The sequence below is a fragment of the Halichoerus grypus genome, chromosome 15, assembly GCF_964656455.1.
Source record: "Halichoerus grypus chromosome 15, mHalGry1.hap1.1, whole genome shotgun sequence".
NCBI classification, from domain to species: Eukaryota; Metazoa; Chordata; class Mammalia; order Carnivora; family Phocidae; genus Halichoerus; species Halichoerus grypus.
In genome coordinates, this window is record NC_135726.1 from 19,620,956 (window position 1) to 19,632,260 (window position 11,305).

Genomic DNA, 11,305 nt, shown 5'->3' on the forward strand with positions numbered 1-11,305 from the left:
CTGGCCGGACCCCAGGGCTAAAGACGCGGCACACAGAAGTGTGTTGGATTTTAAGTTGAGTGTCTTTCTGTCCTGTGTCTCTGCTCTAGCTCCCGCTCAGTACAGGTTTGCCTCACTTGAGGTGCTCGGCCAGCTCCTTCAGGGGTCAGGAAACTTGTCCTTAAAGAGCCAGATCTGTATTTCCCAGCTTTGCGGTCTATACGGTCTTTGCCACAGCTACTCCCTTGCTGTTCTGCAGAAACCGCCTTAGACAATATGCAAATAAAGGGGCATGGCTGCCTTATTAATACAATAGACAACATATAAATATGTGGGTGTAGATACAATTTAATTGACAAGAGGCTCCAGGCTGGATTTGGCCTACAGGTGGTAGAGGACCCTTCATTTCTCCGCCTCATTGCTCCGCTTCGTCCCTTACACTAAGGCCAGTCGCTGTGAATGTTACAAACTTGCTCCTCAGAGGCTGGTGTATGAAACCCTGTCATCCTCACCATAACTAAGTCCGTGGGGATTGTTGGAAATGCAGAAGCTCAGCACCTCCTGCTCTTCTCCCCCAAGCCTCCCCCACCCATCAGAATCTACATTTTAAACAGAATTTTCCAAGTGATTCACATATACATTCAAGTATGAAAAATACTGTTTTAAGAAAGTCTTAGGGTAGTGATGAACGCTTGTACACCTGGGTTCAAGAACTGTGTGTGTTGTTGTGAGAGAGTTGAGAGAAAATACTACACAAGTTTAGACTCTGTAAAGCGAATCTGCGCAGAGAGGGTAATTGTAAAACCGATTTCTGCAACTGTTGTGATGATGGCTAGTCTTCACACAGTCTTTGGCATTTTCCAAACCGATCTAACAAAACTTCATGAAATTCTCACAAACCTCTCTGTATGAAAGGTCACAGATCTGCATTCAGTGGCCCTGGAGTTGTACAGTGCACTTCCTGAGCAGCTGTCCACAGCAGCCCTGCCTGTCTCAGGTTTTCTGATGTGGAAACTGAGGCCAGAAGCAAACAAACATCAAAATCACTAACCAAGGAAATGCAAATCCAAACCACAATGAGACCTGTAAGAGAGGATAGAATCCAAAAGACAAGTGTGGCAAGGATGTGGGCAAAGAGGAACCCCTGTGCACTCTTGGTGGGAATCTAAGCTGGTGCAGCCACTGTGAAAAACAGTATGGCGGTCCCTCAGAAAATTAAAAATACCCTACAATCCACTAATTCTATTACTGGGAATTTACCTGAGGAAAACAAAACCACTAATTTGAAAATATATAAGCAACCCTATGTTTATTGCAGCATTATTTATAATAGCCAAGAGATGGGAGCAACCCAAGTGTCCATCAACAGAGAAAGAAGATGTGGGATATACATATATATTATATACATATATAATACTTGTTTGGTATTATAGAATATTCAGCCATAAAAAAGGATGAGACCTTTGCCATTTGCAACAACGTGATGGACCTAGAGGGTATTATGTGAAGTGAAAAGAATCAGAGGAAGACAAATACCATATGATTTCACTTATATGTGGAATCTAAAAAAACAAAGCAGGAACAACCCATAAATACAGAAAACAAACTGATAGTTGCCAGAGGGGAGGGGGTTGGGCAAAATGGGTGAAGGGGAGTGGGTGATGCAGGCTTTCAGTTCTGGAATGAATAAGTCATGGGGATAAACAGCACAGCATATGGAACAGAGTCTCTGCTATTACAATAGCGGGTATGGTGACAGATGGCTGGGGTGAGCACAGCATAACACAGGTATTGGATCAGTGTGTTGTACACCTAAACCTAATGCAACATTGTGTGGCAACTATACTTCAACTTTCGAAAGACACCGAGGCCAGAAACTTCTGAGAAGAGGGAAGCACCAAGTCCTCTTTTGAAGAATGATCTTGAATGTGTAGAAGGGAGGGAAGAGGAAAACAGCATTTAAGTACCATTCAGCACGTCCCGAGCATTTTGGCCTTTTGATCCTCAGGATCCTGGGACAGGGATAGGTATTACGGTTACTCCCATCTTGTGCTTGAGGAGGTGAAGCTGAAGGAGGAGTCAGGATTCATGCTCAGGTAAGCCCGATTCCACAGCCTGCCCTGCCCTTCGACTCGTCCCCAGATAGGTTGTCCCCCAGAGCCTCCCCAGATGTGCTCCCCACTCGTTCAGTCTGTGCTGGCGGGAAGGTCAGATGGAGAATGGCCTTCTGGTGTCCCGGGCTGGGGTGTTTTTGCTTATCTCTCTGACCTGACAGTTGCTTGGAGAGGTGTCTGCATAGAACACAGATGGGGCCTTTGGAGTCCGGTGCGTGGGACTCTGGACTCATGTCACTGAGGAGCGAGTGACCGTGGATGACGGGCTGCTTCTTTCTGAACCTGCTTTGTCTCTGGAGCGTGAAGCCATTGTAGGTGAAAGGCCTCAGACACGCTGCGGGCGGTTTCTCTTTTCCTTCTCTGGACGCTGGCCATGCTTGCGATCTCGTGTCTCCCTCAGGAGCAAGCAGACTCCGTGGCATTTAGAGACCACCGCTAAGTCCTATTTCTGTTCATGTCCGTGCTCAGCCTGTTACAGCACTGGCCTAAGAAAATCTGTGTTTCATTCCTTTTCATCTTTAGAAGATGAAGGGTGGTGGTCTCCCCATACCAAGCAAGGAGTAAGCCAAATCTCCAGTGTCTGACCCCGGGCTGGCCGGCTCTTCTGGGAGAAATCAGGCGTCTGGGGGGAACAGCAGATGATCGGGAGCTCGGATCCCTGGGCTGAGGGCCCAGCACAACATGCTGTGTGAGGGCGGATACTTCGCTGCTCTTCTGGGAGCCTCAACCCTCAGCCAAGATGAGGAACAGCCAGGAACAGGGACGAGGCCCTAGGGCTGGTTTATGCCCACTTACCGTGTGCCTGGGCCTGTGCTGGTCTTACCACACGGTGTCCTCACTCACATTCACTGCAAACCTGAAGTCCTCCCAGTTCACAGATGTCAAGACCGAATTTCCGATGTTCCATCATGTGCGCGAGGTCCCACAATGGCTCATCGGTGAGCCTTTCTGACGCTAAGCTGGACCCTTTCTCGGTAGGAAAAGCCATGCAGCCTTGGGATTGGCAGATGGGGCTCGACAGCGAGGGGGTGGCTACTTGAGCGTTTCGGTCACCATGCCATTGTGTAGGTGCCACTGACACACCTGACTCGTGTGGCAAAACCCTTCGTCCGACACCTGGACTGTTTGCTTACGGTGTTGCGGAGACTCCTGCCAAAGATGAGGTCATAACAACTCGGAGTGACAAGACCATTGCTCAGGGTATCCGAAGCCCTTCATGTTCCTTCCAAAGCTCCCTGGTGTTTTATGCCATTAAAATATATTGTTGATTAATATTTGAGCATCCATGCATACATCACCTGCCTTCACCAAATCCTGTCTTTCTCCTCCATTTCCATTCCTTGCTACTCTCCAGTCTCCCTTTGCATTTCTTTGTACCTGCCCTTAGTCCTTCCGCATCTGGTCCCCATGCCCCCAATTAAAACTGACCCTGAGAGCTGTGCGCAGTCTGTATAAACATCAAGACCAGTGTGGATGGAGATGGAACAGCGCCCGCCTTGTCCCCTCCAGGCCTGACCCTCACTGATTCTGATTACGCTCTGGAGTGTCCCTCCCGAGAGAACCTTCTCTCAGGCTCGTGCTCTGCTTTTCCTCACTTTGCATTCTGTCCGCACGGGGATCTCTTGGCACCGCTCCTTGCTAGTTCATAAGGCTCCTTGCTCGGCAGGTCCGCTGAGAGATGCCGCTGCTGGAGCTGGGGGCATCCTTCTAAGACCTCTCCTTAGGTTAAATTTTGTTTTGGTCACAGGAGCTGCCGGTGACCTCAGCTCCAGAATTCCTCCCTCAGTAACCTCAGGCAAGTCTCTTAACCTCACTGACCCTCTGCTTTTTGTCTGTAAAGATGGGGGTGATAACAGTACCAGCCTTCAGGAAATTATGATGAGGATTGGCTAAAATGGTGATTTTTTTTTAAATACAGTGCATCCCAAAAGCTTTAGCGCGATTTTAAGCTTCAATAACTTCAGAGGTATAAACGCTGTAAACTTAGGAAACACATCATTTGAAAGTTGAAGTATTTCCATTTTTTAAAAGTATTAATTTTAGGAATTTATACATTTTTAATTTTAATTTTTGTTTCAGTCAGTATATGCCATGTTCAGCCAGAGGGGCTGGAAAGAAAAAGAAATTTAAAGACTTATTTTGAAAAATACATAAAAGCGCATAAATGCAAAATAAATTGAGACAAATTTCCAGGTGAGTTTTTGTGTATTGATAGCATTTGTATCTGAAGTTATTAAAGCTTCTATGGTTCTAAGGCAGTGCTGCACAGAAAGAGCCTCTCCTTTTATTATTTCTCCATAGTTCTTATTCTCCCCATCATCATTTGGTCAAAGCAGTCATAAAGGAAATCCTCTGATATTCATTACTGGAGGCCAAAAACTCATGCCGTTTCTGTCACTCCTTTGGTGATGGTCCAGGTCCAGAGACCACCTGCCCTCCATGGAGGTTGCTATCATGGGCTTGCATCCCTTGCCAAGTTTCTTTTCTTCACTCCCAACTGGCTCCCCTACCAAGCTCAGGTGAAACATGCCGGGCCTCAGCCTGGCAGGAAATGGGGTGAGAGCAGCGTTACAGAAAATTTGTGTCCATAGTCCATTGTGAACCTAAAGGTCCATTCATTCCATCCATATCCTTCCCCCAAATCCCACTGTGCCCTTGACCCTACTTCCTGCTTGGACTTGAATGCTGTCACCTCCTTTATACTGTCTGTGTCCCCAGCTCAGCCTCTGCCCATCCTTTCACACCTACTTATTCTGACTCTGGGTTCTGGATCCTCCACTCCAATGCAGAGTCCCCCTGAAAGCATTAATCTCTCCGTGGGAACCTTGATCCTCATGATCCCCCTGATGGAATATTCTTCTCCCCCAAAGACCTCCACTCAGCAGGAACTCTCGCAAGTCCCAGAATTTTGTGTCCACAGAATATCAGGGTTGAAAGATAGAAGAAGCTTAGGAGGAATTTTTTCTGCTTGTAGCTGCTGAGCTTGTCATTAGCTCATCTCCATGAAACAGGTGGGAAATGAATGAGTTTGTTCTTGAGCATTGAATGTCGGGAGTCCCCAGAATCCAGGAGTGGATAGAGATGTCTGAATCTTCCAGAAGAAGTCCAGGTGGCATTAGACCTGGGCCTGCCCAGGTGGAGGCACTGGCAGGGCTGTCTGGGAGGCTGTGCAGCATGCGTGGAGAAGGGACAAGGATGGAGCCCAGGAGGAATACCAGATGTGCTTGCCTGGCAAAGATTCTGGAAGGATAGTGTCTGCAGTCACAGATGCCAAAAAGGGACAGAGATTCGGTGAAGGGGCAAAGAGTGGCTGATGCTGGACAGAGGTCAGAAGGGACACGGACTGGTGGAGGTGGCTCCTAGGAGATCATGGGAACCCTGGAAGGAGCAGTTTCGGGGGAATGGGGGTGATGGCAGAACATCGAGGAGTGAGAAAGTAGGATGGTGACCACAGCCCGCCATGGCAGCAAGATGGTCGCAGCAGAGAGTAGTGAAGCAGCCTGGGCGTGACGGTGTTGGCGAGGTGGGGAAGCTTTGGAGCAGTGGATGCCAGAAGGGATGAGAGGAGGAGTAGTTTGTGGTGGTTTGGCTCTGCACACCTCTGGAAGTTGTGATGGAAGCCATGACAGGCCTGCTCCTCTGGAAACGTGGCCCACATGCAGATGCCACAGCTCATGGAACAGAATGTACAGATCCTCTGAAGCCTACCCACGATCCCCCACTCCCTCGCCCCAGAAGCCAAAGAGGTCAGGGCAGGTGCTAGAGAGCCCCCCCTTCTCTGTATATGCAACACCCTCTGCCCTCTCTTTTTCATAAGGACTGTCCCCATTTTACAGGTGGGGAAACTAAGTCACAGGGGCTAGGTTATGGGTTGCTCTGCTTCACTCCCTTCAGCAGAGGCAGGAAGGCAACCCAGGCCTCGTGAGTCGTCTGGTCTAATTAGCCTCTAATTGAGTTTCCTCTCCTTCCTCTCAGGCATCACGGTGACATTAAATTACAGGATTCAAACATATAATTTCCTAAACTTAAATGTGATTTATCTTAATAGGACTTTGAACCAGGTCACTTTATCATGCACAGTGTCAGAGACCAGATCTATTATTCACAGAGACTATTGCTGAATTAGAGAATCTGGAACTAGGAGCAACCTTGAGAGGTCAGCTGGTGCTGAACTCAACTGCCCCCAACTCTGTGCAGCCCCTCACCCCATGCCGGTGGCCTGCGCATGGACGGCTGGGCTTAAATGTGGGCAGAAAGGAGAAGCCCAATATCATGCTTCAGGTCTAGCTTAAAGACCTATTGCTTTAGGAACTATGAGGACAAGGCTAACCTTGGACAAGTGTGCTCGTTTTGCCTCTGATTGCCTTGATTCTGCCTTGGCCAATAACCAAGCTGGTCTATTGTTTAGCAAAATGCTTTGGAGTTAAGGTATCTTTGAGCAGGAAGACGGTGGGTATATTATATAATTCATTAATTCATCAGTTCATTTATTCAGCCATTTAGTAGTTTATAGGGACCCAAACTTGCTGTACAGATGGAGGAAAAAAAGCCACGAGGGAAGGGATTTGCCCAAGGTCACGCTGGCCTACGCCTCCTAGCAGAGCTTGGGTTCCAACCCAGAGCTTCTCAGGACCAGGTCTTGCCCTCCCACCAGCTGCCCACCAGCTGACATGGGCTCTTTGAAGGTGGCAGCTTGTGTGTGTGGACGGGGTAGGTGGCTGATGTTTATCTCCGTGATGAATGGAATTCCAGTTGGCAACTTGATCTTCAGCTGTTGAAACTTTGGAAAGAAAGAGGGTGATCAAAAGAATGTATTCTACTAATGAAAGACTCCTTTGGAAATCCAATACACCACTCTGTCAGCTTCACGAGTCAGGGGAGGAGGGATGAAAAAGATCTGTTGTGAGCAAGCCTGCCGTTGACAAGGTGATCTACATGTGTGCATGCTGTGCCGTCTCTCCAAGCGCCAACTAGAATCCACATACATGCTGAAGAAATCCACATATGAAGACGTGGGGCTAGCATGGCGGCTCTGGCTTGGGAGCCACGCCACTGGAGCGGAAACCCTGGATGCCAGCTTGACCACTGGACACCTGCGTGACCTGGCTGGGCACAGGCTTCAACACTCTCTCGGTTTCTGGTTCTGTATAGTGGAGGTGGTTGGACTTAACCCAACAGTTGGAGTGGAGACTATACACCTGGACTCCCAGTCTCCTTCCTCGTGCAACCCAGGTTACTAGCTCATAAAATGAGGGGGACAAACCCCTCTACTTTGTTTTTCCTCTTCCTGGTTTCATAGTGAGGTAGGTTCTTGTGAGTCACAAGCTGTGTGGATACCAGGGATATGGAAGGTGCCTTAGACCTGGGCGTTAAGCTCTGGACTGAGCTGAGTCGGATGCTTATCTTCCATCTGGGACACGCATGTGGGCAAACTGCCAGGAGCAGAGGAGGCGTGGGGGGTACCAGGGGCTGAGGGGCACCTGTTTGAGGGCAGGTCTGTGGGTTCTGTTTGGGGTGGGGGGCTTCAGAGAGGAGGTGACATTTGAGCTGATCCTTGAAGGCTGAGGAAGTTCTGAGTTTTTAATTCAGTTTGACAAAGATGGGAAAATCCCTGGGGAAACTGCATGGACGGTGGCTCAGACGTCAGCAGGATCATGGCAGGCTCAGTGAGGGGGACTTAAAGGTGTGTGTGTGCGCGCGCGCGTTGCTTGGTTAATGTAGCTAGATGAGGAAGAAGCCGGGATGGGGCTGGGGAGGGGTGGCCTCGAGCATGTGACAGCCTTTGAGCATTTCCTGCCTCAAATCAACAAGTCACTGCAGAAGAGGCAGCTAGCGAATCCACTCTGGAGTCTGGAGGGCTTCCAGAGTGTACGATGTTTAAGCTGGGAGCTGAAGGCCTGGGGAGTGCCTGACCCAGGAGGAGAGAATAGCAAGGACAGGGTCCCAGGGATTGCAGGAGGCAGGGGTAGGACAGGGGAGGGACAGACAGTCTTGTCTCTTCCAGCGGTGAGTTGAGGGTGAGGCTAGAAGTGGGGAGCGGTAGGAGATAACATGTAGGCAGAAGTTGGGGCCAAACCACTTGGTGCCTTATAAGCCCTGCAGTGGCTGGGGTACAAGGCTGGTCACAGGCAGGGGGCTGACGTGATGGGGATTCCTGCCCCAGCTGCCGTGCTGCCTGAGGTCCCCCTGCACATCCCAGCAGTGCACTGCTGTTTGGTTGATGGGCCCTTGACTGTGCAGTGTGTTTACCTGGGCACAGAGGATGCCAGACGTTGCTGAGATTTTTAAGTGCTGGACACCCCCCCCCCACCCCCTTGCTGGGCCTAATGCAGATTTGTGGCTCGTTCCACGGAATTCATTCTGAACTACAAGACTATGATATTACCCAATGTTTATGGATGGCTGAGTCTGAAATATCCATTCTAAAGCCCACTGAAGGATGAAATTCCTTGTTTCTTTCATAGATTCTCTGTCTTCTTTTTCTCCCCCTGTGGAGGAACATAAAGCATTTGTATTTTTAGTTCGAGCCTGGTCATTTTTCTAATCGCACCTGTGTTAGAATGAAGGGCATTTGGGGGAGTGCGGAGATGGGTGGTTTGAAGAAGGCAGTTGCAGCCTGGAAGAGGTCCTCTGAACCAACCCCTCCCAGCCAAGGGTTCAACTGGTCATATTTCAGCCACATCTGGAAGCTGATGGCCGCAGCCCAGAATGTCTCAGCAACTATGAGAAATATCGACTCTCACCAGGGCTCAGGACTCAATTAGGCAGAGGCTCCTGTGCAGCCCAGCCTAGATCCCACCCCAGGAGGAAGTCGCGTGGGGGCTGAAGCCTCGAGTCCTTATCCAGCCGTACTTGGGCATTTTGTAAAACGTCCCCATGCTCCATGATTCTGGACTGAACTGCTTTTAAGTCCGCTAACGACACCTGTCGCGCGTCCATCAGGACTCCCGGCTCCCAGCAGGTCCTGCCTTTTTGTTTGCCAACCAAGCCTTTCCTGCGGGTCTCAGATAGAATTATCCACCTCCTGCCTTTGACCCCAGCCCGGCCCCTGCGCCTCGTCCTCATGCCAGATGCTGCCGTAGTCTTCTGACTTAGCACCTCTGGGGTCTCTCATGTGCCATGCTGAATAAACACATGAATGGATCGACTTGGAAGCCTTTCCATGAACAGCCCGGAGCCTCCTGCACTGTGATGGGCTCTCCTCGCCCACGTGTGCATCCCTGGGCAGCGCAGTCCGAGATTCACCCATGTCCTCTCAGTAATGCCATCAGAGGGGATACTGTGCCCTGCTGCGTGTGGTGGGCTCTGGAACTATCTGCAGCACGGTAGTGGGACCCAGTCCTCACACAGGCGTGTTGCAGGCCTCGGACCATACGCAGGAAGGACAGAACCCTGGGTGCCTCACTGGAGCCAGAGCCGGTGGGTTCAGGCTCTTTTGAGCTGGGTGGTTACAACAGACCTAGGCGCACCTGCTTTCTGTCCGGAGGCCTTCTGTTCCCTTGGTCAGGTGCCAAAGAGCCAGCAGAAGCCCATCCGCTCTGGGGCATGGGGTGCTGACCCCAGCCAGCACCTTGCATACCTGCTCATGAGGCTTCACAGGAGTCCTGGAGGGATGGCCACCGCCTCAGTGAGTCAGGCCCACTTGCCCGCTTCCAGTTCATCCTCTAATGTCGAGAGAGCAGCCCAGCGCACCTGTGACTTGTTAGTCCTGCAGCCTCCAGGCATCCTGGCCTTGCGGGGTGCTTGGGAGGTAGACACGTGTGGCTGACCATTCCTTGCTAGTGATGCAGATTTCAATCTGTCACTTAACCTCTCGAGGCTTTCCGGCTTCTGCCTTACAGTGGGGATAATGCTGGTTTTGAGGATTAACTACAAAACCCTATGCTCAGGGTGGGAGCTTTGTACCGCCATTGCTTTCGCTTTCGATCACAGAACATCCGAGAACTGCCCTGCCGCTCATGCAGCTCCCGATAATGGTAGTACCAACACTTACACAGTGTCAGCCCTGGGCCATTCCCCTTGCCACATTGCCTCCTCCGGCCATGTTATAATGCCCATTTCACAGATGAGGAAACAGAGGCTGGAAGTGGTAACGCTACTTGCCCAGGGTCTCTAGCTAGTAAGCTGAGTATGAAGCCTGGCAGTTTGACCCCAGCATGCTTGCTTCTGGACCCTTCCCTGCACCCCCTTCCCCCCCTCAGCCAGCTCCGTGCCAGGGGCGGTGGAGGCCTCTGTTCATACGCCTTCCAGTCTTTTAATAGGATGTTGTTACCAGCTGACACGTGGCACTGGGAAGAACACACAGTTACAAATAACCATTGTTGGAGAAGGGGGACTCGTTTGACCCCACATCCTGACAAATGTCCTTCTCTCCCCAGGCTTGCGTTTAAGCTGGTGGGATATCTGCAGGCGCCCGGGATGCAGGCCTGCCTGGGACTCAGCAAACACATCCCCAGGCCTGCAGAGAAGGTGACACCAGGCCTTCAGCAAGAAGATCCAGTGATCTTCCGAGGGAAATCCCGAGGTGTTCTGGATCAAAGTCCCGCAGGCTCTGCCTGCTTCCTCCAGAGACGGGACTCCAGGCGGGGGTGCAGCTTCTATTCAACACCCACGGGTACCAGGTACGTTCCCGTCTCCTCTCACTTCATTTTCCTGCGGAGCCGAGTAGGGAGGCTTTATAGATGAGCAAGCGGATGCTCCAGGGGGTTAATGATTTTGCTCTGAGTGGCACAGATAGTAGGTACAGGAGTCTAGATTCAAACTTCGGTCTGTCTGGACTCCAGTCTATGCTCGTCCTTCTGGTTCCAGCTGGGTGACTTCTTAGGGGGCACATGGTGTGCCCCAGGATTGAAGTAGTTGCTGTGGGCTAGGGATCGATGGCTGCCAGAGGTGCTTTCAAAACCCAGAGCAAGACCTCGACAGCAACACCCACCAGGGATCACGCACAGGTGTCTGAGGCGTGCTGCACCTCTCTTTCTCACTGCAGCCTCCCCACCGCCCTGGGCAGCGAGGGCTGTCATCGTGCCCATTTTACAAAGAAGGGGATGGAGGCCAGCGTGGAATGAGAAAGGCTGGTCAGTGAGGAATGGGGGGGCCCAGGGGAGGGGTCCCACGTGGTGTCCTGGCAGGGGGCAGGGCCAGGTGAATGCATGAGGCAACTGCTGGCTGTGAGTTGGATGGGGCGGCTGAGGCAGGGGAGCGGGGACCCGTGT

At 51.0% G+C, this 11,305-nt stretch overlaps 1 long non-coding RNA gene across 1 annotated transcript in view; it reads left to right on the forward strand.

The window, feature by feature from the left end:
• The window catches only part of LOC144380180 (uncharacterized), a 141,474-nt gene that overhangs the window by 3,093 nt on the left and 127,076 nt on the right, over positions 1 to 11,305 (forward strand). The window contains exon 2 of the long non-coding RNA XR_013444025.1: positions 10,472 to 10,714. This is a non-coding gene — a long non-coding RNA (uncharacterized LOC144380180). The remainder of the gene's footprint in view (positions 1 to 10,471; positions 10,715 to 11,305) is intronic.